This window comes from Hypanus sabinus, chromosome 6 (genome assembly GCF_030144855.1).
Source record: "Hypanus sabinus isolate sHypSab1 chromosome 6, sHypSab1.hap1, whole genome shotgun sequence".
NCBI lineage: Eukaryota > Metazoa > Chordata > Chondrichthyes > Myliobatiformes > Dasyatidae > Hypanus > Hypanus sabinus.
Window position 1 is genome coordinate 52,954,710 of NC_082711.1, and position 24,410 is coordinate 52,979,119.

The following is a 24,410-nucleotide window of genomic DNA, read 5'->3' on the forward strand; positions in this document are numbered from 1 at the left end:
TTAATAGAAATTGGAATCACAAATGTAGGACTGGCAGTAGACCAGTTTTATTTGTAAGCTGTTGATAGTAGTATCAATTTTCTCCAGAAGACTGGTCCTGTAACCAATGTAGTAATAAACATTTTTCTATTTCTGTCTTCAAGTTTTCCCAGTTTTGGATATTTCAGTCCAAAGAAGCAAGTACTGGAAATGTGTCTTGTTCATCATGCTGTCAGTTTGCTTATTGGAGCACCATCCAACCCTACCTTCTCATGTCCTTTCCATCTTTCCATGTCCAGCAAGATAAAACTATTCCTCTTCAAAGCACATTGTGAATAACAGTACAGACTGGCTTTAGACGGGGACCACCCCTGGACGCCTGATGCTCAAACATGAGAGTGCCCCAGGAACTAAGAGATTTGATTTGTGCGCAGGTTGGACATTCCTGAATGACGGCTCATTAGGCTAGTTAATTCTTAGTTGCTTGCTCAAAAGTGACAAATGATGGTCCATATGTACACTTCTTTTTTTTTAACTGTTAAAATGTCTATCTAATTATATCTGAAGGTTTAGAAGGGTCCTGCCGAAGGGTTTTGGCCATAGATGCTGCCACTACCTTTTGTACAATTTTCCACTCAAAGGCATTGGTGTTCCCATGCCAGGCTGCAATGCAGCCAGTCAACGCATTTTCCACTACACATTTATTGAAGTTTGTCAGGGTTTTATGATGACCTGCCGAGTCTCCACAGAGTCCTAAGGAAGTAAAGGCACTGTCATGTTTTCCTTGCAATTTATATGACTGGCCAGGCCAGGTCCTGCTTGAATTTAGTTACTGACCCTCTCCACCTCTGATCCTCTGATGAGTACTGGCTCCCTCTCCTGAAGATTACTATCTGTTCCTTGGCTTTGTGGACATTGAATGAGGGGTCGTTGTTATTTCACCACTCAGCCAAATTTTCAATCTCCCTCCTGTATGCTGATTCATCACCCCCATTGATACGGCCCACAACAGTGGTGTCATCAGCAAACGTGCATATGCTTTTAGAGCTGTATTTACCAAACACAGATACGGTGTAAATAAAACCAGTACAGCAGGGGGCTAAATACACAGCCCTCTGCTGCAACTGTGCTCATGGAGATTGTGGAGGAGATCTTTATGCCAATCCTAAATGACTGAGGTCTACATGTGAGGAAATCCAGCATCCAATTGCACAAGGGGGTATTGAGGCCCAGGTCTTGGAGTTTACTGATTAATTTTATGATGGTATTAAATGTTGAGCTGTAACCTTTGTTGTCCAGATATTCCAGAGTGGAAGTAAAGACCCCTCCAACCCCGGACCCCGCCTCTTACTACCGACTGCTTCCCGATTAGTATTAACTTACTTTTAATAATACTCACATTACAACACTTCTCCCCCTTTAAAATCCAACATTCCCCAAATATAGAATGAAAACAGTGGTATCGTTAGGAACAGGTTACCAATACAAAAAGACCTAAAAAAAACATGGCAAATCCAACATTCAATCTAACGACAAAAGAAACTATCCAATCAAAGATTCAGTCTGTCAGGAGGTTTGTGAGGGTGCTGCGATCTACACACTACCCCCGGTGACCCAGCAGGCACCGCTGGTGAGGATGTTTTGGGTGGATCTACTGTTGGGGACACGAGAGGGGTCTGTGTGTCCGTGTGAGACTGTCCATCCTCTTCGGGGGACTCTGCCCCCTCTACCAGTCTGTCTCCCTCTAGCAAAGTCACTGGTGGACACGCTTCCCCAGTAGTCTGTCTCACCATTGGAAACTCCATAGTCTGTCAACCTCTGAGCCGGAATCATGACGCAGGCACACGTGGGCCTGATGTCTGCAGAAAACATGCCCACCAGTCAGCTTAACAACATAGGAGACTGGACCACTCTGCTTAAGGATAACACCAGGTAGCCATTGCTGATTGTTTTTCACATAGACGTTGTCATCCGGTTCTAACTGTCTGCCTCGTGCATGTTGATCATGTCCCTCCTTCTGCTTCTCCTGCTTTCTCTCCACTTTTGCCTTCATGTCCGGGCGCAGCAGGTCCAATCTTGACTTGGGCCTACGCCCCATCAGCATCTCTGCTGGAGTGCGTGCAGTCGTAGTCTGTGGAGTGAGGCGGTATTTAAACAGGAAACGTGAAAGCCGGGTACTAAGAGAGTCATCCGCTTCAGGCCTTCCTTCTCTGTCTGAACAGACTGCTCAGCCAAACCATTTGAGGCTGGGTGGAAAGGGGCCGTCTGAATGTGACGAATGCCATTCTGCCGCATGAACTCACTGAACAGCTCACTGGTGAACGTCGGGCCATTATCAGTGACCAGAGTGTCAGGCAACCCGTGGACTGCAAACACTTGCCTGAGTTTGTTTATGGTTGAGGGGGCTCCGATGTTGCTCATGATGTGAGCTTGGATCCATTTGGAAAGTGCATCTGGGAGTCAGCAGGAGACGCTCATGGAGTGAGCACTGTTTCAGATTCGCTCCATAACCTTTACTTTTTTTAACATGTGATTACCCTTATTTAACTTACTTTTACCTACACCAAAAGATTCTTGCTACTTTTTTGGACTTATCTTTAAGAGTTTATTGTGAATTTTGAAGAAATTAATACAGAAATGGCTCTTAGATCTAAAGGGTGAGAACCTAAGAAAGACTCTAACGGGAATGGGAAGAAGAAAAAGACCGATCCTAAGCACACTGAATTGACTTATGAAATGTTATTGGAGGTTTTAAATGAAAAATTTGAAGAACAACGACAAATTTTCAAATAAGATATAAAAGTCTTTCAGGATTATATGGATAAGCCGGATTCAGTAGTTAACCAGCAGCAAGCTTTAATCGCAACTTTGCAAGAGGACGTTCAGAAGCGAGACTTGATAATCGAAAAACTGGAGCAGAAATTATCTTTGATGATTAAACAGGTTGAAACACTTAAAGCCAAGCGTGTCGACTTTGCGAATCGGTCCAGAAGACAGAACTTACGCATACTTGGTCTCCCGGAAGGTATTGAACAAGGGGACCCCTCGAAGTACTTTGCTCAACTTTTAAAGGATGCATTCCCTTCTGTATTCCCAGACAGTCCTCCGTTACTCGATCGTGCTCACAGAATTATGCATCGAGCACCAAGTGCTTCAGCTAAACCACCAATTGTGATTGTCCGATTTCATTATGTGCATGTTAAAGAGCAACTTATTTGTGTGGCTCAGCGTGTAGGGATGGTCAAATTCCAAGAATTCAATTTTCGATTAGTGGAGGATTTTAGTCCAGAAGTAATGAAGGCAAGGCTTCTTTTTAAACCTCTGATGTCCGAATGTTATGAGAAAAATCTAAAACCTGCGCTCTTATACCCTGCGAAGCTCAGAATCTCCCCTCCCAATGCATCACGGCGTGTCTTTTTTTCTACATCTGAAGTGAGAAGCTTTCTGAATGAGAACTTCCCTACTGCTGCAGATTCTCATCTCTAATAAATGAGTGATTTTGATCGTTGCAAGATGGTTTTTGTTTCCAAAACCAGATTTTGTTTCTGGATATTGGTGTAGGTTTGCTCTATATTTTATACTCTAATTAAAGTTTTTTTTGATGTACTAATCTTTTTATTTTACTTACTTCAAACACGGTACTTTAGCTTTGGTCATTTTTATTAATCCTTCGGAGGTGAATTTTTTTTTACTAAGATGGTGGTTTCTTCTCTAAAGTATTTTTGGCTTTGTTTTTGATTTTGCCATTTTTTTTCTCTCGTCTTCTTCCTATAATGCATTTCTTATCACAGTTTACTTTTCTTTTTGGTTTGTTTGGGTTTTAACCCGATTTATAAGTTACTAGTGATTATATTCTTTTTGTTTTTTTTACTACCAATTATATTAAGAAGTTTGGGTTTAGTATAGTGATTATTATTTCTTTAGAGTTTGGGTGGATCTTTTTTATCCTTTATATACGGAGTTGCCTTCTGCTGATATGGGGGTAGATTTAGTTTCATTTCTCTTTTTTCCCAGCCTTTTCCTGGCTGGAGAGATCTTTTCTCCTCTTGGGTGGGGGGTGCGGGGTCTTTTTCTAATTCTTATGTTCTTTACATCAGTTTTTTTTTTAGTTTGGGCTGATTTTAAACTACTAAAATGTCCGCGATGTCATCACTTCCGGGTCCGCCCCTTATTTTTGTTCCTCTTCCCGGTGCATGAGTTCATAATTTGGTTAACCCTTTATATACCAAAGGGTTGATTTCAGAAATATGGCTCAGACCATTAATTTTGTCTCTTGGAATACTAATGGCTTAAACCATCCGATTAAACGGAAAAAGATTTTCAAAGTATTCCAAAGACTCAATGCACATATTATTTTTGTACAACAAACTCATGTGAGGAAAGAGGACAATTATCGCTTTTTTAGGTTTTGGAGGGATCAACAGTACCATTCGAATTCGAATGCTAAAGTAAAGGGAGTTTCAATTTTTATTGGCTCCTCTATTGCATTTGTCCAACACAATATCTTTTCGGATCCGAATGGTAGATTTTTGTTAATTACTGGCTTACTTTTTAACAAAAAGGTTGCTATGGTTAATGTTTATGCTCCAAATGTGGATTATTCTGATTTTTTAAAGTCCTTATTTACTTCTCTACTGAATCTAAATGAATATAAGTTAATAATGGGTGGTGACTTTAATTGTTGTTTAAATCCTTTGTTGGACAGATCTATATCTACTCAGACTTTACCTAATAAGTCGGCCACTCTTTTTTGACTGATAATGGAATTTTTGATATTTGGAGATTTTGGCATTCTAAGGACAAAGAGTTTTCATTTTTCTCACATGGTTATCATTCTTACTCGAGAATTGATTATTTTTTATTGACTTGTTTTATTCCATCGGTAATTGGTTGTAATTATGATATTATAACCATCTCTGACCATGCCCCATTAAAACTTTCTATTAAATTTACGGATACAGCTCCTAGTGCTAGACAATGGCGATTTGATTCTACCTTACTGCAAGATCCGGATTTTATTAAATTTATGAAGGAACAGATCGATTTCTTCTTTTCAACTAATTCCACGGATGATATTTCTTGTGGAACACTTTAGGACACTTTTAAAGCATATATATGTGGACAGATTATCTCCTACTCCGTTGGTCTGAGAAAACGCGTTAAGAAGGAAACTCTTTTATTGCTTGATAAAATTAAAGAGATTGACAAGAAATATTCGACTACTCCTAGTTAAGGAGCTTTACAAACAAAGGGTTGAACATCAAATGGAACATAGTTTATTACTTACATCTTCAATTGAAAATCAATTAATGAAAACCAGATCTGATTTTTATATACATAGTGATAAATTGGGTAAACTGTTAGCTAGGCAATTGAAGAATGCTTTGGTTAAACGTCAAATTACTAAGATTCGTCAGCAGAATGGGGATCTGACAGTTAACCATGATGAGATAAACAAATCTTTTCAAGATTTTTATACCTCCTTGTATCATTCTGAATTCCCTCATGATCATAATACCATGTGTGATTTTCTTAGGAAATTGAATTTTCCAAAATTATCATCAGATGATCTTTCAATATTAGAAACTCCTATTACGGATGCAGAAATTAAAGGGGTTATTTCCTCTATGAATTCTGGGAAGGCACCAGGTCCAGATGGGTATACAGTAGAATTTTTAAAATGTTTTTCCGCTGATCTTTCTCCTTGGTTATGCAGGGTTTTTGAAGAAGCAATTAGATTGGGCAATCTGCCACAATCTTTTTATAGAGCTTCCATTTCTTTAATATTGAAGAAAGATAAAGACCCTACTGACTGTGCATCCTATAGACCAATATCTTTATTGAATGTAGGTTCCAAGATCTTTTCCAAGTTACTGGCATCCAGGCTGGAGAAGGTATTACCTCAAATTATCTCGGAAGATCAAACTGGTTTTATTAAAAATTGCTATTCCTTTTTCAATGTTAGGAGATTATTGAATATTGTTTATACTCCTTCACATAGCACTTCAGAATGTGTCATTTCATTAGATGCAGAGAAAGCATTTGATAGAGTTGAATACTTATTTACTGTGCTTGAGAAGTTTAATTTTAGTCCGACATTCATTTCCTGGATTAAACTGATATATCATACTCCAGTAGCCTTGGTGCTTACTAACAATCAAAGATCTCTCTTTTTTCATTTATTTCGGGGTACTAGACAAGGCTGTCCTCATAGTCCATTATTATTTGATATTGCTTTAGAACCCTTGGCAATTGCTATCAGAGAATCACAGAACATTTTTGGTATTAATTGTGGGACGGATATACATAAGCTATCATTATATGCAGATGATTTATTATTATTTATTTCTGATCCTGAGAAATCCATTCCTGCAGTTATATCATTGTTGGCACAATTTAGTAATTTTTCTGGGTATAAATTAAATCTTAATAAGAGTGAATTGTTTCCTTTAAATAGACAGGTTCCAATTTATGGAAATTTACCTTTTAAATTAGTTAATGACTCTTTTATTTACTTAGGGATTAAAATTACAAAACACTATAAGGACTTATTTAAGGTTAATTTTTTACCCCTAATCGATCAGATTAAATGTTTGTTTACTAAATGGTCACCAGTATCTTTATCTCTGATAGGTCGGATTAATGCTATTAAGATGGTTATTTTACCCAAGTTTTTATATATATTTCAAGCAGTACCAATTTTTATTCCGAAATCTTTTTTTGCTAATGTTGATTCAAAAATTTCCTCATATATATGGCAGAATAAAAATCCTAGATTAGGTAAAATATATTTACAGAAGGCAAGGAAGGAAGGAAGGTGGATTGGCATTGCCTAATTTTAGATTTTATTATTGGGCAGTTAATATCCGATATTTGATATGTTGGTTAAAGGATTGGGATATATCTTTTAGCCCTCATTGGGTGAACCTGGAAATTAAATCTGTACAAGGATTTTCATTGGGTTCTATTTTAGGGTCTTCTCTTCCCTTTGCTCTTTCTAAATTGCAGAAACGAATCGATAACCCAATAGTTAAACATACTTTAAGTATATGGTTTCAATTTCGGAAATTTTTTGGGTTGACTCAGTTTGTTTTAAATATTCCTATTGTATCCAATTGCTTTTTTTATCCTTCTATTATAGACCAAGCTTACTCAGCTTGGAAGACTAAAGGATTACTACGATTTTCCGGTTTATTTTTGGATAATTGTTTTATGTCTTTTGAACAATTATCTAATAAATATAATTTGCCTAGATTTCATTTTTTTAGTTATTTACAGATTAGGAATTTCTTAAATATTGTACTTCCTACTTTTACAAATCTTGTGTCTTCAGGTATTTTGGAGAATTTGTTTGAACTAAATCCTTCTCAGAAAAGGCTAAAATCAAAACTTTACAATATAATTATGAAAATACGTTCAGAGCCCTTCTATAAGATTAAAAATGATTGGGAAAGAGAAATTAACCTTACTATCCCTATTGAGAATTGGGATGAAATTCTTCAATTAGTTAATACATCATCTATATGTGCTAAACATTCATTAATACAATTTAAGGTTGTGCATAGGGCTCATATGTTCAAGGATAAATTGGCGCATTTTTATTCCTATATAAATCCTATTTGTGACAGATGTCATTCTGAGATAGCGTCTTTAACTCATATGTTCTGGTCGTGTCCGCTTTTGAAAAAATATTGGAAAGATATTTTTGATATTATTTCTACGGTATTGAACATTGATTTACAACCTCATCCTATTACTGCAATTTTTGGTTTACCAATGATGGACTCACTCCATTTATCCTCTTCCGCTTGTTGAATGATTGCATTTCTTACACTAATGGCTAGAAGATCTATTTTGTTGAATTGGAAAGAAATTAATCCTCCTACCATATTTCATTGGTTTTCTCAAACTATGTTATGTCTAAATTTAGAAAAGATTAGAAGTGGTGTATTTGATACTTCTATTAAATTTGAAAAGATATGGAGACCATTTATTCAATATTTTCATATGATGTAATATGAAACAAATTCCAAGCCTATTTGTTTTCCCAGTTTTGATTTTATATATGTTGAGAGGATCGGAGTTGGCGACACTGATGATTTTGTATTTTTGTTAGATATTATAAACAGCCCTTTAAAAAAATTTTTTAGTTTTCTCTTTTTTCCCATTTTTTTCCTTATTAGTTATTAGATTTTTAGCAGTTTTTTTGCATAATTTTTTTTCTTTTTCTTTTTTCTGTTTTTTTAATATATATTATGATATACTTAGGTTTGCCTTGTTTATTTGTTACTTGTATCGTCCATGATTTGGGAATACTCATTTATACTGTAACTATTGCTTATGTATTCTTTCATGTTCAGTTGAAATGTGTATGTTTGTAATCCCATTATCTATGTATCAATTTTATTTTGTTGATATTAATAATAATAATAAAAAGATTGAAAAAGAAAGGAATGTGCATCTACTATTACAAGAAACATCTGCCCATAAAGGGGCCAGCAAAGTCCAAATGTATCCTAGACCAGGGGTAGATTGGCCACTCCCATGGGTGCAAAGGAGCTGGCGGTGGCATGTTCTGATTGGTCTGACATTGTGTGCATGATTTTACTTTGTTCCTCAGATCCTGATCCATTCTTGGCCACCAGACGTAGGAGCTTGCAAGGCTTTTCATTCGAGACACCCCTGGGTGAGTCTCTTGAATTTCCCCCACGATCTGTGAATGGCCAGGGGGAGGCACGATGACCCTCACCCCTCCAGAAAATGCAACCATCCTGCAGACTCAGTTCGGTCTTGCGTCTGGCATAAGGCCTCAGTTCCTCTCCTTCCACAACTCTGGGTCAACCTTGTAAAAGGAAAGTCTTGATTGAGACAGGACTGGGTCCCTCTCTGTCCATTGCTTGATCTGGGTCGCCTTTACAGGTGTCTCCGACAGCCTCTCCATTGAAAACACAGTCACTGGAGGCACATATGTAGGAACAGGCGTCTCAGGTAAAGGGAGTCGACTCAGCGCATTGGCGTTTGCATTATCCCCACCCGCTCTGAAAACAATAGTACGCTGGTTGCTGACAATGTGAGAGCTCAACGCTGTGTCCCGGCTGAGGCTAGTGGTGGGTTGCATCTGGTCTCCCTAAAAAGGCTCATCAGTGGTTTATAGTCTGTATAAATTGTGAATGCACGTCCATAGAGGTACTGATGAAAACAATGGACCACAAAAATAATGGCCAGGCCTTCTTTGTCTAGCTGTGAATATCCGTTCTCAGCAGCCGTCAGGGTACATGAAGCAAAACCAATAGGCTTCTCTGAACGGTCCTCCATTACGTGTGAGAGAACTGCCCCGACTCCATAGGGCAAAGCGTCACATGAAAGGGTGATCTCCTTGTCTGGGTCATAGCGAACAAGCAGCTTCGCTGAGTGGAGTTCTTTCACTTCCTTGAGAGCTTCCTCCTGCTCTTCACCCACCACCACTTAGTGTCATTGTGAAGCAGCTTATGCAGTGGGGTCAAAACCTTTGAGAATAAACTTGCCATAATAATTCACCATGTCCAAAAATGATCTGAGTTCAGTGATGCTCTTGGGGCTTGGGGCCTCCCTGATAGCTCTCACTTTGTCCTCCACTGGGCAAAGCCCCTCAGCTGTAATCTTGTGTCCCAGGTAGGTCACACTCGGAGCCAGGAACACACATTTTCCACGTTTCAACCACAGCCCTGCATCTGAGAGTATCTTCAGCACCTAAGTTAGCCCGATGCTTCCCCCTCCGTGGCTCCCGTGATCAAAATATCATCAAGATACACTGCTACATGCGGAATCCCCTGCAGCAAAGAGTCCATTGTCCTTTGGAAAATGGTGGGGCTAGGTGTCCCTCCAAACACCAGGTGATTGTATTTGAATAATCCCTTGAGCATATTGATGGTGATGTACTCCTTTGAATCCATGTCGAGCAGCAGCTGTTGATAGGCGTGGCTCATGTCCAGCTTTGTGAACAGCTTACCCCCTGACAGGGTTGCAAACAGGTCATCCACCCGTGGCAATGGGTACTCCTCCAGCTTGGAGACCTGATTCACCATAAGCTTGTAGTCCCCACAAATCCTCACCGTTTTATCTGCCTTCAAAACTGGAACAATAGGAGCCACCCACCTTGAAAACTGGACAGCTCAATGATGCCCAGCCCCTGTAAACATTCCAGCTCTTCCTCGACTTTGCCTTTCATGGCATAGGGCACTGACCTGGGCTTAAAAAAACGTGGTGTGGCCTCAGGGACAACATGGAGTTTCACGGTCACGCCCTTCCGTGTGCCCAGCTCGTCCCTGAAAACGTCACGATACCGCTGCAGAATGTCATCCGTCATGCGTGCATACTTAATTTCATGCCAGTTGAGCTGGATTTTGTGAAGCCAATCGCGGCCCAAAAGACTGGGCCCACTGCCCTTAGCTATCATCAGCCTGGTTTCAGCCTTCAGGCCCCCAGCCAAAATATCCACATATAACACCCCTAAATGAGGTATGGGCTGCCCCGTATCAGTCCTGAGTTGGAGCTTAGATGGTCTGATGGGAGGCAGGTTGGATCCCCATGTCCTCCTGTAGGTCTGTAGGTCCTGTACCGATTCAGTAGCCCCCGAATCAATCTCGAACTTAATGTCCTTTCCCTTGTCAGTGACTGTGGCATAATAGGGTTCAGGTGGTTCCTCATCTGTTTCCACTCCAAACATGCTGTAGACACTCGCTGCCTCCTCGTCTGCTTCTCCTAGGTGGTGTGTGGCTGCCTGAGTCTGTTGAGCTTTCCCCTGCCCAGGCCTAACCTGACCCTTTATGCTCCTGCACTTTTTAGCTAAGTGTCCCTTCTTGCTTCAAGCATGGCAGACAGTCTCTTTGAATTTACAAACATTTGCATAGTGCGTTCCTCCACACTGAAAACATTCCACCTGCTGTTCCTGTCTACCATTCTCCCTCCTGATTTGGAGCACTGCCATCGACTACGACCCCCCCATATCCTTTCTGTATATCCTTGGCATTATTAACTGCCATCTCCATGCCTTGAGCAATCTCTAGGGATGTCTTGAAAGACAACGGTGGGTTCCCCCAACAAGCTGCGTTGTACGGTGTCATTATTAATGCCGCATACTAACCTATCACGGAGCATGTCATCCAATATGGCTCCGAAATCGCAACGCTCCAATAGCTGCCAAAGCTCAGCCACAAAATCGGCCACAGACTGACCTGGCTTCCGGATAGGGCTATGAAACTTGAACCGTTGGACTATCACCGAAGGCTGCGGATTGAGGTGGTTCCCCATGAGCTTGACCAGTTTGTCGTATGGAATTTCTCCCGGTTTCCACGGTGTAGCTAAGTTCCGCATCGGCTTGTACGTCCTTGCCCCACACACACTCAGGAGAGTAGAGCGCTTCTTAGCCTCCTCAGTAATTCCATTAGCAACGAAAAAGTGGCCCAACCTTTCCTTGTACTATGGCCACTCCTCATTTTGCTCGTCGAACACACCGACCGTTCCGAACATAGCCATCTGAACACGAGGCTTCTCGCCCGCTCACAGCTCCTGATCGAAAACGGGGCTGACCCATCCACAAAACCAGTTTACCTCATTGCCAAAAATATGTGTTAACTTCGACTTTACAAAGAGACCACTTGACAACTTGATGGCCAAAAGAGCATCTTTATCTGGGACGGCAAATGATATTTACAATACAGAGGCTTCCAGGTACCTCGTGCGGCATGGGTGGAGGAACTATATACAATGCATACTGGGAGTAAAAAGAGCGGAAGTGAAGACCCCGCCAACCCTCGTAGTATTAATTTACTTTTAATAATACTCACATTACAACAAACCCCTATTAGCATCAATGGATCTGGGATTGAGAAGATAAGCAGCTTTAAGCTCCTTGGCATACACTTCACCAACGATCTCACATGGTCTGTATGGTGGAACAAGCACAACAGCACCACTTTCACCTCAGATGGTTGAAGAAGTTTGGCTTGAGTCCCCAAATCTTAAGGACTTTCCACAGGGGCACAATTGAGAGCATTCTGACTGGCTGCATCACTGCCTGGTATGGGAACTGTACTTCCCTCAATCACAGAACTCTGCAGAGAGTGATGCAGACAGCCCAGTGCATCTGTAGATGTGAACTTGCCATGATCCAGGACATTTACAGAGACAGGTGTATCTAAAGGGGCCAAAGGATCATTGGAGATGATCACCTGAGTAACCCCAAACACAGTCTATTCCAAATACAAACTGTTCCAGTCGCTATCATCCGGGACTGGATGGTACCGCAGCATAAAAGCCAGGACCAACATGCTCCAGGACAGCTTCTTCCACCAGGCCATCAGACTGATTAATTCAAGCTGAAACAATTGCACTTCTATGCTATATTGATTGTGCATACTATTTATTGCAAGTTACTATAAATTGCACATTGCACATAGATGGAGACATAATGCAAAGATTTTTACTCCTCATGTATGTGAAGGAAGTAAGAAGTAAGGTCAATTCAAATCAATTCTATATATATTAGTGACAGGCATTCTTCACTCAGCTCATCCACGGATCAGAGTTGTGGAATGGAGAACAACACAAAAAAAATCCCAGTACACCATGATGTTGCATGCTATTCTACTTAATTTCAATGAGAAATGGGGATTAATGTGGGTATAATAAAGTTCATGTTCTTCCTTTCTGGCCATTGTGTTAGATACAGCCCGCTATTGTTAGATATGGTCATTCAGCATGACCTAAAGACATACTGTCTGCTCAGATTCAGTACAGTCAATAACACCAAGGGAATAGAAATACCTTGATTTGCATTGTATTGTATCTTGGAAATACTAAGAAGAGAATTACAGTATGATTAACAATTTTATCTCTATAGAATGTCATTATTTCATGACCTCGTGTGTACAATAGCTATAATATCTCTAAAGGATTTCCTACAGTGCTATTACAGGGTCGGTGGGGATGGTTTTGGGGGCAGTGTTCGGAGTTAGGTTAATGTTTATGGACAGGGATGAGGGGAAGTTAGAGGTCAGGGCAGTAAATGAAGAGCTTGGGTCACGATGGTGCCAATCTGTGGTGTCCAATGATGTCATGGCTTAGACTTGTAACTTTTTTAGATTTTCAGTGATGATTTCGGGGACAGCGTAGTAACTTAGTGGTCAGGTTAGGATTTAGGGGCAGGGGTAAGGGAGAATGAAGAGTCGGGGCAGAGTGGTGCTTGGAGTACAGATTGAAGGTCGAAGTTCAGTGATTCCAGAGGTTGAGTGGCAGGCGATGAGGAGACGAGTGAGCCCCAGATTGGCGAGTCTGGAGATGAAGGTCCATACGGGTGGGAGTCAGGACTGTCAATGACAACCCTGGTCACCGTGTTCAGAGGTCCATGTGAGTCAGGAAGTCAAGGCTTGAAGTGATCTGCGATTCAGAAAGTAGAGGCTTTTCCATGCAGAGCGCTAAACACACAGCTTTGTGTTTAGCACCTGTGATGATGGAGATTAGGGAGGAAATATTTTTCCCAACACAGACTGACTGGGGTCTACAAGTGAGGAAGTCGAGGGTCCAGTTGCACAAGGAGATATTGAGGCCCAGGTCTTGAACCTTATTGATTAGTTTTGAGGGGATAGTCAATGAAGGGCATCCTGATGTATGCACCTTCATGGTCCTGATATTCTAGGGTTGAATGAAGAATCAATGAGATGACATCTGCTGTTGACCTGTTGTGAAGGTAGCAAAATGGAGCAGACCCAAGATGCTTCTCAGGCAGGAGGTGACATGTTTCATGACCGACCTCTCAAAGCAATTCATCATAGTGGATGTAAGTGCTACTGGACAATAGTCGTTGAGGCAGGTTATCACGTTCTTCTTAGCTATTGGTATATCTCTCAACGCTCACCAATATCTAAGGAATTTAGACAGACTCATGAACTTGCTGTGAATACAGACACTACGCAGGCAGATGTGCAGTTTAAATTGGCATCATGGTCAGTGCGGAGATCATTGCCTGTTTCTATGTTGCTCTGTTTTATATTCTACATTGTGTCCATATTCTACATAGTAATAACATTTAAAAGTGTTGGAAGTTTCAATCAAGATTCCATAGTTACTTCCTGTCCTTATGCTTTGTTTCATTTCACTCCTATGTACACTGAAGGTACTCATTTGTTAGACTCCAAGAGATGCTTGTATGGTTGTGACTTGGCTGTCAAAGGACAATGTTAAACTTTTACCGTAGAGGAAAGCTGCATTGTGCTTTTAAGGAGAGCTATGGAAATACAATTCATAGTGTTCCTCACAAGCATGATGTATGTCTCATCTAGGAACTCCCTGTAAATGTGTTAATTGAAGAAAAATGAAGACAAAAATCTGTAAAGAACCAAAGAGAAACATTTTTTCTGCATGAGTGAAGATTAAAAGGAGATCTATTGAGTTGCCAAAGATGTTGGAGGAACCAATAGCTTGTAAGGTAAAATATTTTGTTCTGGACTACAGAAGATTAACAGGTGATCTACTGAGTTTCCAAAAATACTGTATTATAATTAAGGATTTGTTAGAAGTGACTTGTATAAGAACACATAATCTTAAAAATAATGGCCAGGCATTTCACTAGTGATGAGAGAAAAGACTACTTCACCCTAAGAGCAGGGAGAACCTGAAAGCTTCTCTTAAGAATGTTGGTGAGGTAAGATCAAATGGAAATTTTGATACTTATATATAGACTTTGATAAGGTATCCATTTCTGGATACAGAATCCAGGAGAATAAGTGAAGATTCAAATCAGCGACTGGCAAACTAGCCTTGAGGGTCTGAAAGGTCTCTTTCTAAGTATAATTGTGTTGTGTTACAAAAGACATCAGCTGCACAAACTCGTCAGAAAGGCTGGTAGATCTTTTCCTGTATTTCATTTTCATGTGCAAAAATAGTTAAATGCTGAACCCGGAGGGGGTTTGAATAATTTCTTATTATTGTTGAACACTGTTTTGATATTTATACCTAAAGGTTAAACTAAGTCAAACACATGGTGAATAATAGACTTGGAGCTACATTTATTTGCAGAAGAATAATTAGAGTAGAGTAATTTTAATCTCGAGATTTTTGCCACATAGAAATGACCGCAACATCTGGTTGCATTCTCCCAGTGTAAAGAATATTATGCAGTTGTTATTAGTTAACTTCAATAATGTATTGAATCTTTTGATAAATTGGCCCACGCTTTCAAGTATACATTAACATACTACCACGCACATTCAGTTTCCTTCATCAATTCTGGATTGTCATCTGCGATCAGAGCAAGGTTAACAACAATCTGCCTCAGAGTGCAGACATGAGTAGGATTGGAAGAGGAACATCTGCCAAGCCACACTGCTCCTGTTCTTCCATACAGCAATGCAGTAATCAAACAATTGATCACATTTGCCTTTTGTATTAGTTTCAATGAAGGGAGGAACATGAAAATGCAGGCAAGTTAGGAAGTAGCAATGCTAATCTCTTCCTATGCTGTAACTGTGAAAAGTCTTGTTATAGAGGCAAGAAGAACGGCCCTTCCCAGCAGCACCTCAACACACAAACATCTGGTGGAGAAATGAGGGAAGGGATGCCAATGGAAAATTAGTTTCAAATTAAAGTGAGAAGCAGAATGATTAAAATAGGAAAATCAAGGATTAATCGATCTCAGTGCTCTTGGATGAATTGTGTTGACGCAAGTTTTGTTTTGTATTTATTTTTAGGATTGGCTATCGCTGATAAACCAGAATTTATTGCCCATACTTTTATGCTCCTGGGAGGTAGTTCTAAACACTTTCCTGAATCAGTGAAGTCTTTTAGTTGAATGTGGTGTTTAACACAATATTACACAGCTCCAGTCTCGAAAATTATAAGAACTATATCTATGTATTGTAAAGCTCTATCGAGAATGTTAGGGATGTGAATTCCAACCAGCATTTAAAAAATGAGGGCCATAGCACCTCAGGAACCCAACAATGAGGGACAAGACACAAATATTTATCAAGGGTGTTGTGTGATGATGTTGAAGAACACAGAGTTATTGACTGCGTGGGTTTCCTGGCCAAGTGTGGGAAAAAGATCACTGCTGCTGAAATCTCATACATGGCTTTGTCACCACATGACTTTTGAAATATATTCTTGGCTGTTTTCCTTCTTCCTACTCATCATGATATAAAACCATGGTATAGAAGGCAAATTAGGCTATTCAGCCCATCGAGTCTGCTCTACCATTCAATTATTGCCTCTTTTATTTTGTTCACTCCACTCTCCTGCCTTCTCCCTCTAGCCCTTAACCCCTTACCAGAGAAGAACTTGTCAAACTCAACCTTAAATAGTGTACCCACAATGACTTTGCCTCCAGAGCCATCAATGACAATGAACTCCACAGATTTACTACACTGACCTAAAAAATCTCCCCTCATCTCTCTTTATTCTGTCTGTATCCTTTGATCTTCGACTCTCTTACCAAAAGAAACATGCCCTCCCCACTCACTCAATCCATTCCTAATGCCTGAACTCAAACTGTCACATCACTGTTCTGTTTGCTGATCTCATTTTAGCAGCAATGTGATCTTCAAATTATCATCTTTGCTTCAACCGCCTTTGTAGTTTACCTCTACCACTCTCAACTGCTTTCTCCATCCCTACACCTCTTCAACACATATGCTCTCGTCTACTTCTTGTTCATTCCTGAACCTCATCTTTCTATCCAAAGTCAGATAGCTGGACCCCACATTCTCAACCCCTCCCTAAACTTTTTACCTCTCTGCTTCTCTTCCTTTACAACATTTCACAAAATCAAACTCTTTGGTGAACCTATTGGTCATCTGTCCTAATGACACGAACTTTAAAATCTCTCCTGTGAAATTGCTCAAGATGTTTATGATATGCTAAAGGTACTATATAAATGGAAATTTTCACTGGCTACCAAACACTGAATATAATGAATCTAAAAGCAAGTATTTGAGTGTATCAGTCTTTGGATTTCTTCTTTATACTTAAGTCAACTACATTGGAGCTGAGACTTACAAATTTATAGCCATATAACAATTACAGCATGGAAACAGGCCATCTCGGCCCTTCTAGTCCATGCTGAATGCTTACTCTCACCTAGTCCCAATGACCCGCACTCAGCCCATAACCCTCCATTCCCTTCCTGTCCATATACCTATCCAATTTTACTTTAAATGACAATATCGAAGCTGCCTCTACCACTTCTACTGGAAGCTCATTCCACACAGCTACCACTCTCTGAGTAAAGAAATTCCCCCTTGTATTACCCCTAAACTTTCGCCCCCTAACTGTCAACTCATGTCCTCTTGTTTGAATCTGCCCTACTCTCAATGGAAAAAGCCTATCCACGTCAACTCTATCTATCGCCCTCATTATTTTAAATACCTCTATCAAGTTTCCCCTCAACCTTCTATGATCCAAAGAATGAAGACCTAACTTGTTCAATCTTTCCCTATAACTTAGGTGCTGAAACCCAGGTAACATTCTAGTAAGTCTTCTCTGTACTCTCTCTCTACTTTGTTGACATCTTTCCTATAATTCAGTGACCAGAACTGTTCACAATACTCCAAATTTGGCCTTACCAATGCCTTGTACAATTATAATATTACATCCCAACTCCTTTACTCAATGCTCTGACTTATAAAGGCCAGCATACCAAAAGCTTTCTTCACCACCCTATCCACATGAGATTCCACCTTCAAGGAACTATGCACCATTATTCCTAGATCACTCTGTTCTATTGCATTCCTCAGTGCCCTATCATTTACCATGTATGTCCTATTTTGATTATTCCTACCAAAATATAGCACCTCACACTTATCAGCATTAAACTCCATCTGCCATCTTTCAGCCCACTCTTCTAACTGGCCTAAACCTCTCTGCAAGCTTTGAGGACCTACTTCATTATCCACACCACCACATATCTTAGTATCATCTGCATACTTACTAATCCAATTTACCACCCCATCATCCAGATCATTAATGTATATGACAAACAACGTTGGACCCAGTACAGATTACTGAGGCACACCACTAGTCACTTGCCTCCAACCTGACAAACAGTTATCCACCACTACTCTCTGGCATCTCCCATCCAGCGACTGTTGAATCCATTTTACTACTTCAATATGAATACCTAACGATTGAACCTTCCTAACTAACCCTCCGTGCGGATCCTTGTCAAAGGCCTTACTGAAGTCTGTATAGACAACATCCACTGCTTTACCCTCGTCAACTTTCCTCGTAACCTCTTCAAAAAATTCAATAAGGGTTGCCACATAACCTCCCCCCCCCCCCCCAGAACTGGCGATACACCCCCCCAATGTCCTCAGTCTGGGTCGAACTCTGTTTGTCTATCTATGCCTCTCATAGTCTAATAATCTTCTATCAGCTCTCCCCTCAATCTTCGCTGTTCCAGGGAAAAGCAAGTTTGTTCAGCCTCTCATTTTAGCACGTGCCCTCAAATCTAGGCAAAATCCTGCCCTGCTCCAAAGCCTTGACTCCTTCCTATAATGGAGTGATCGGAACTGTGTGTAAAAGTCCAGATGTGGCCTAGTTAGAGTTTTATAAAGTTTTATAAAGTTGCATCATAACTTCCTGACTTTGCAACTTAATGCTTTGACTGACATGGGCACCACTGTTTGGGAGGTCTGCCTCTGCGCCGCGGTGCCTGAACTGCGACCGGCTGCGCCAAGTCCACATGGGCTGGTTTGAGTCGGTCCACCGTGAAAATCTCTTCTTTCCCCCCAATGTCCAGAACGTACGTGGACCCATTGTTGTTGATCACCCTGAACGGCTCCTCATATGGCCGCTGTAGCGGCGCCCAGTGTCTGCCCCTTCGTACAAACACAAACTTTCAGTTTTGCAGTTCTTTGGGTACATGGGTCGGGGTCGGTCCGTGCTGTGAAGTTGATACGGGGGCCAGGTTGCCGAGCCTTTCACGTATTCTGTCCAGGACTGCTGCGGGTTCTTCCTCCTGCCCCCTTGGGGCTGGTATGAACTCTCCTGGGACGGCCATACACCAACTTGGCAGACGAGGTGTGCAGATCCTCTTTGGGCGCTGTACGAATTCCAAGCAGGACCCAGGGAAGCTTGTCCACTCAGTTAGGTCCCTGCAGGCGGGCCATGAGAGCCGACTTCAAGTGACGGTAGAAGCGTTCCACCAGTCCGTTTGACTGTGGGTGGTAGGCAGTTGTGTGGTGTAGCTGCGTTCCCAACAGGCTGGCCACAACTGACCACAGGCTGGAGGTGAACTGGGTGTCTCTGTCGGAGGTAATGTGGGCCGGTACCCCGAAGCGCGCTACCCAGGATGCGATCAGTGCTCGGGCGCAGGAATCAGCAGATGTGTCGGTGAGCGGGACCGCCTCTGGCCACCTCGTGAACCGGTCTACCACCGTTAGGAGGCACCGCGCTCCTCGGGACACTGGTACGGGGCCCACGATATCCACATGAATGTGGTCGAACCTCCGGTGGGTGGGTTCAAACTGCTGCGGCGGGGCTTTAGTGTGCCGCTGTACCTTGGCTGTTTGACACTGTGTGCACGTTCTGGCCCATTCACTGCTTGCGAAGTCCATGCCACGCGAACTTGCTGGAGACCAGCCAGATGATTGTCCTGGTAGATGGGTGCGCCAAACCGTGTATGGAGTCGAAAACCCGCCGCCTCCGTGGGGCAAGGTTGGCCGGTAGCCACGTCGCACAGCCTCTCACCTAGGCCTACGAGAAAGTCCTGCAAACCCGAGACTGCGGTCCTGTGGCTGGGCATCTCGTCGTCTGCCTGCTGCGCCTCCGCCAGTGCTGCATAGTCCACCCCCAGGGACAGGGCCTGGACAGCTGGTCTGGAGAGTGCGTCCGCCACGACGTTGTCCTTTCCCGAGACGTGCTGGATGTCTGGTGTGTACTCTGAGATGTAGGACAGATGTCGCTGCTTGCAAGCCAACCAGGGATTGGACAACTTCATGAACGCGAAGGCCAACGGTTTGTGGTCCATGAACGCGGTGAACGGCCTGCCTTCTAAGAAGTACCTGAAATGCTGGATTGCCAGGTATAGCGCCAACAGTTCCCAGTCGAAAGCACTGTATTTGAGCTCGGGTGGTCGCAGGTGTTTGCTGAAAAACACCAGGGGTTGCCAGCGACCCTCGATGAGTTGTTCCAGCACTCCACCGACTGCCGTGTTAGATGCATCCCCTGTGAGGGTGGCAGGGATGTCCATTCTGGGGTGCACTAGTATTGCGGCATTTGCCAAGGCTTCTTTTGTTTTAACAAAAGCGGCGGCGGGTAATGTCCTTGCCCTTACCCGACATCAGGGCGAACAGGGGGTGCATGATTCAGGCAGCTGAAGGGAGGAAGCGGTGGTAGAAATTTACCATACCCACGAATTCCTGAAGGCCTTTGATCGTGGTGGATCGGGGGAAATGGTGTCTACCGTGTCTACCTTGGCGGGCAGAGGGGTTGCCCCATCTTTAGTATTCCTGTGGCCCAGGAAGTCGATGGTGTCGAGCCCGAACTGGCATTTGGCGAGGTTGATTGTCAGGCCGTATTCACTCAGTTGGGCGTAGAGTTGATGGAGGTGGGACAGATGCTCCTGACGACTGCTACTGGCTATGAGGATGTCGTCCAAATAGATCAAAGCGAAGTCCAGGTCGCGTCCCACGACATCCATTAACCGCTGAAATGTTTGTGTGGCATTCTTTAGGCCGAATGGCATGTGCAGGAACTTGAAGAGGCCGAAAGGGGTGATGAGTGCCGTTTTGGGGATGTCGTCCGGATGCATCGGGATTTGATGGTATCCCCGGACGAGGTCCACCTTGGAGAAGATCCATGTGCTGTGCAGGTTTGCTGCAAAATCCTGAATGTGCGGCACAGGGTAGCGGTCCGGTGTTGTAGCCTCGTTCAGACTGCGGTAGTCGCCGCATGGTCTCCAGCCCCCCGTTGCTTTGGGCATCATGTGCAGGGGGGAGGCCCATGGGCTGTCGGACCGCCATATAATCCCCAATTCCTCCATCAGCTTGAATTTCTCCTTTGCCAGGCACAGCTTTTCCGGGGGGAGCCTTTGTGCGCGGGCGTGGAGGGGTGGTCCCTGGGTCGGAATGTGGTGCTGTACCCCGTGTCTGGGCATGGCTGCCATGAACTGCGATGTTAGAATCAATGGGAAGCCCGCCAGGAGTCTGGTGAATTCTTTGTCTGACAGCGTGATGGAGTCCAGGTGTGGGACCGGCAACTTGGCTTCACCCAGGGAGAACGTCTGGAAAGTCTCGGTATGTACCAGTCTTTTCCCTTGCAAGTGGACCAGCAGGCTGTGAGCTCGCAAGGAGTCTGCCCCCAGGAGTGGTTGGGCCACCGCGGCCAGTGTGAAGTCCCACGTGAACTGGCTGGCGCCGAACTGCAGCTGCACTGTGCGGGTGCCGTAGGTCTTTATCGTGCTGCCGTTTGCAGCCCTCAGGGTGAGTTCTGGCTTCCTGTTGCGGGTGTCGTACCCCGTCGGGGGCAAGACACTGATCTCCGCTCCGGTGTTGACCAAGAAGCGGCGTCCTGACTGTTTGTCCCAGACGTACAAGAGGCTGTCCTGGTGGCCAGTCGCCATAGTCATTAGCGGCAGCTGGCCCTGGCCCTGGCAGGGCGGGCGACAACGGCGGGCTTTTGTGCCCCACTGCTGGTGGTAGAAACACCACTGTTCACTGGCCTCCTCACTCCTGACTCTGTGTTGTGTGTGCCCCCTGTTGGGCCCGGTGTGGTCCGCTGTAGGGCGCGTGGCCTGGTAATCTGACTGATGGATGCCACGCTCTCCCTCTTGGCTTTCCACAGCACATCTGCCCGGGCCGCCACCTTCCGGGGGGGTCGCTGAAATCTGGGTCGGCCAGCAGCAGATGTATGTCCTCGGGCAGTTGCTCCAGGAACGCTTGCTCGAAAATGAGGCAGGGCTTGTGTCCATCAGCCAGGGACAGCATCTCATTCATCAATGCTGATGGCAGTCTGTCTCCCAAACCGTCCAGGTGAAGCAGGCGGGCACCTCGCTCACGCCGTGAGAGGCCAAAGGTCCCAATGCGCAGCGCCTTGAATGCTTCATATCTGCCTTCTTCCGGGGGCAACTGTTTGAAATCCGCAACCTGGGCGGCCGTCTCCTGGTCAAGGGCGCTCACCACGTGGTAGTAACGCGTGGAATCAGAGGATATCTGCCAAATCTGGAACTGGGCTTCTGCTTGGCTAAACCACACACGTGGTCACAGCATCCAGAAAGTTGGCAGTTGTAGCGAAACTGCGTGAACAGATGAAGAGTCGGTCATCTTTGATCCAAATCCCGTTTGGACCGTCGGGGTCACCAATGTAGCGATGTGCTACACGCAGCGCTGAAATAACGACACGCAGTCGGTAAATCGTTTCGAGACTAGTTTATTCGAACTTCACGGTGCTGGTATTTAAATCCCTAGCGCCCGCCCTCTCCGGGCAGAACTGACGTCAGAGGTGCATTACCGAAGTCTCTCCCTGCGCGCTGGCTATTTATGAGCCGGTTCGCCTGCGCAGAAAGTGGGTCGCCGCAGTATACATTAGGAATTTCATATATATAAAAAAATTTATCCCCTACCAAGAAAGCCAATGGGTAAGAACAAGGAAAAAAATATTTTAAAAAAAGTGTTGCTAAGTTGTTAACAAAGAATAACATAATTAATAACATCTAAATAAAAACCTCACAAGTTAGAGTAGTAGTTCATAAAAGGACCCCATGTCGTATAAAAGTACTGTACTGAATTAGAAATAGAACACTGAATCTTCTCCAAACTAAGATGAGTCATAATGTCTCCTAACCACTGCATATGAGTAGGAGAGACTGCTTCTTTCCATTTAAGCAAAACCTGTCTTCTCGCCATAAGTGAGTTAAAAGCTAGAACATACATGTATGAGGGAGTTAAAATCATATCTTGAGTTCCAAGAATACCAAAGAGAACAGTAAGAGGATTAGGTTCAATGTTAGTGATAAAAAGTTGAGAAAAAGTAGAAAATACATCTTTCCAAAATTTTTCTAAGCTGGGACATAACCAAAACATATGAATTAATGAAGCATTGGCTGAATTACATTTGTCACAAGTTGGAGAAATATCAGAATAGGAACGGGATAATTTCTCTTTAGACAAATAGGCTCTATGTACCACTTTAAATTGCACCAAAGAATGGCGAGCGCAAAAAGATGACTTATTCACTAATTTCAAAATGGCATTCCAATCTTCATCAGAGGTTTGCATATTCAGATCATGCTCCCAAGCTTGCCTAATATTATGTAAAGAAAGCTGCTTAAACATAAGCAGTTTATTATATATAATAGAGATTGATCCATCAAAAAAAGGTTTCAAATTTAAAATATCATCTAAGAGATTCTTATCTGAACTTGAAGGAAAGGTGGCCAATTGAGAATGCAGGAAATCTCTAATTTGAAGGTAACCATAAAAATGAGTGTGGGGTAAACCAAATTTGATGGAAAGCTGCTCAGATTATGCTAAGTTCCCATCAACAAATAAATCCAAAAATTGTTGAATACCCAATCTATTCCATTCTATAAAAACTTTATCAGTAGTAGAGGGTAGAAAGATATAATGACAAAGAATGGGACTAGAAAGGGAAAAATGAAATAAACCAAAAAACTTCCTAAATTGCGAACAGATTCTCAAAGTATGTTTAAGAGCTGGGCTATCAGTAATTTTACTGAAGGGTAAAGGAAGAGAAGATCCAAGAAGAGAAATAATTGAGGCATTTTTAACCGATTGAGCTTCTAGTAAAGTCCATGGTAGACAGTCGTCCCTATTGATATAATATGACCAGAATGTGATATTCCTTATATTGGTTGCCCAGTAATAGAATCCCCATTTCTAATGACATTTGAAATATTTCTGTCAGAGCCCCTGCTATTTCTACACTAACTTCCCTCAAAGTCCTGGGGAATATCCTGTCAGAACCCAGAGATTTATCCACTTTTATATTCCTTAAAAGCACCAGTACTTCCTCTTCTTTAATCATCATAGTTTCCATAACTTCCCTACTTGTTTCCCTTACCTTACACAATTCAATTTCCTTCTCCTTAGTGAATACCAAAGAAAAGAAATTGTTCAAAATCTCCCACATCTCTTCTGGCTGTCCACTCTGATTCTCTTGGTTTTCAAGGTCTGTCCACCCTTGAAAACCATGGCTCTCTCAAACTTTTAACCTTTCCTTTCAACCTAACAGGAACATAAAGATTCTGTACCCTCAAAATTTCACCTTTAAATGACTTCCAGTTCTCTATTACATCCTTCCCATAAAACAAATTGTCCCAATCCACTCCTTCTAAATCCTTTCATACCCCCTCAAAGTTAACCTTTCTCCAATCAAAAGATTTCCAAATAAATTCGGATAAGTAGACAAATTTCTGTTTGAAAGCTTGTTTGAAAGTT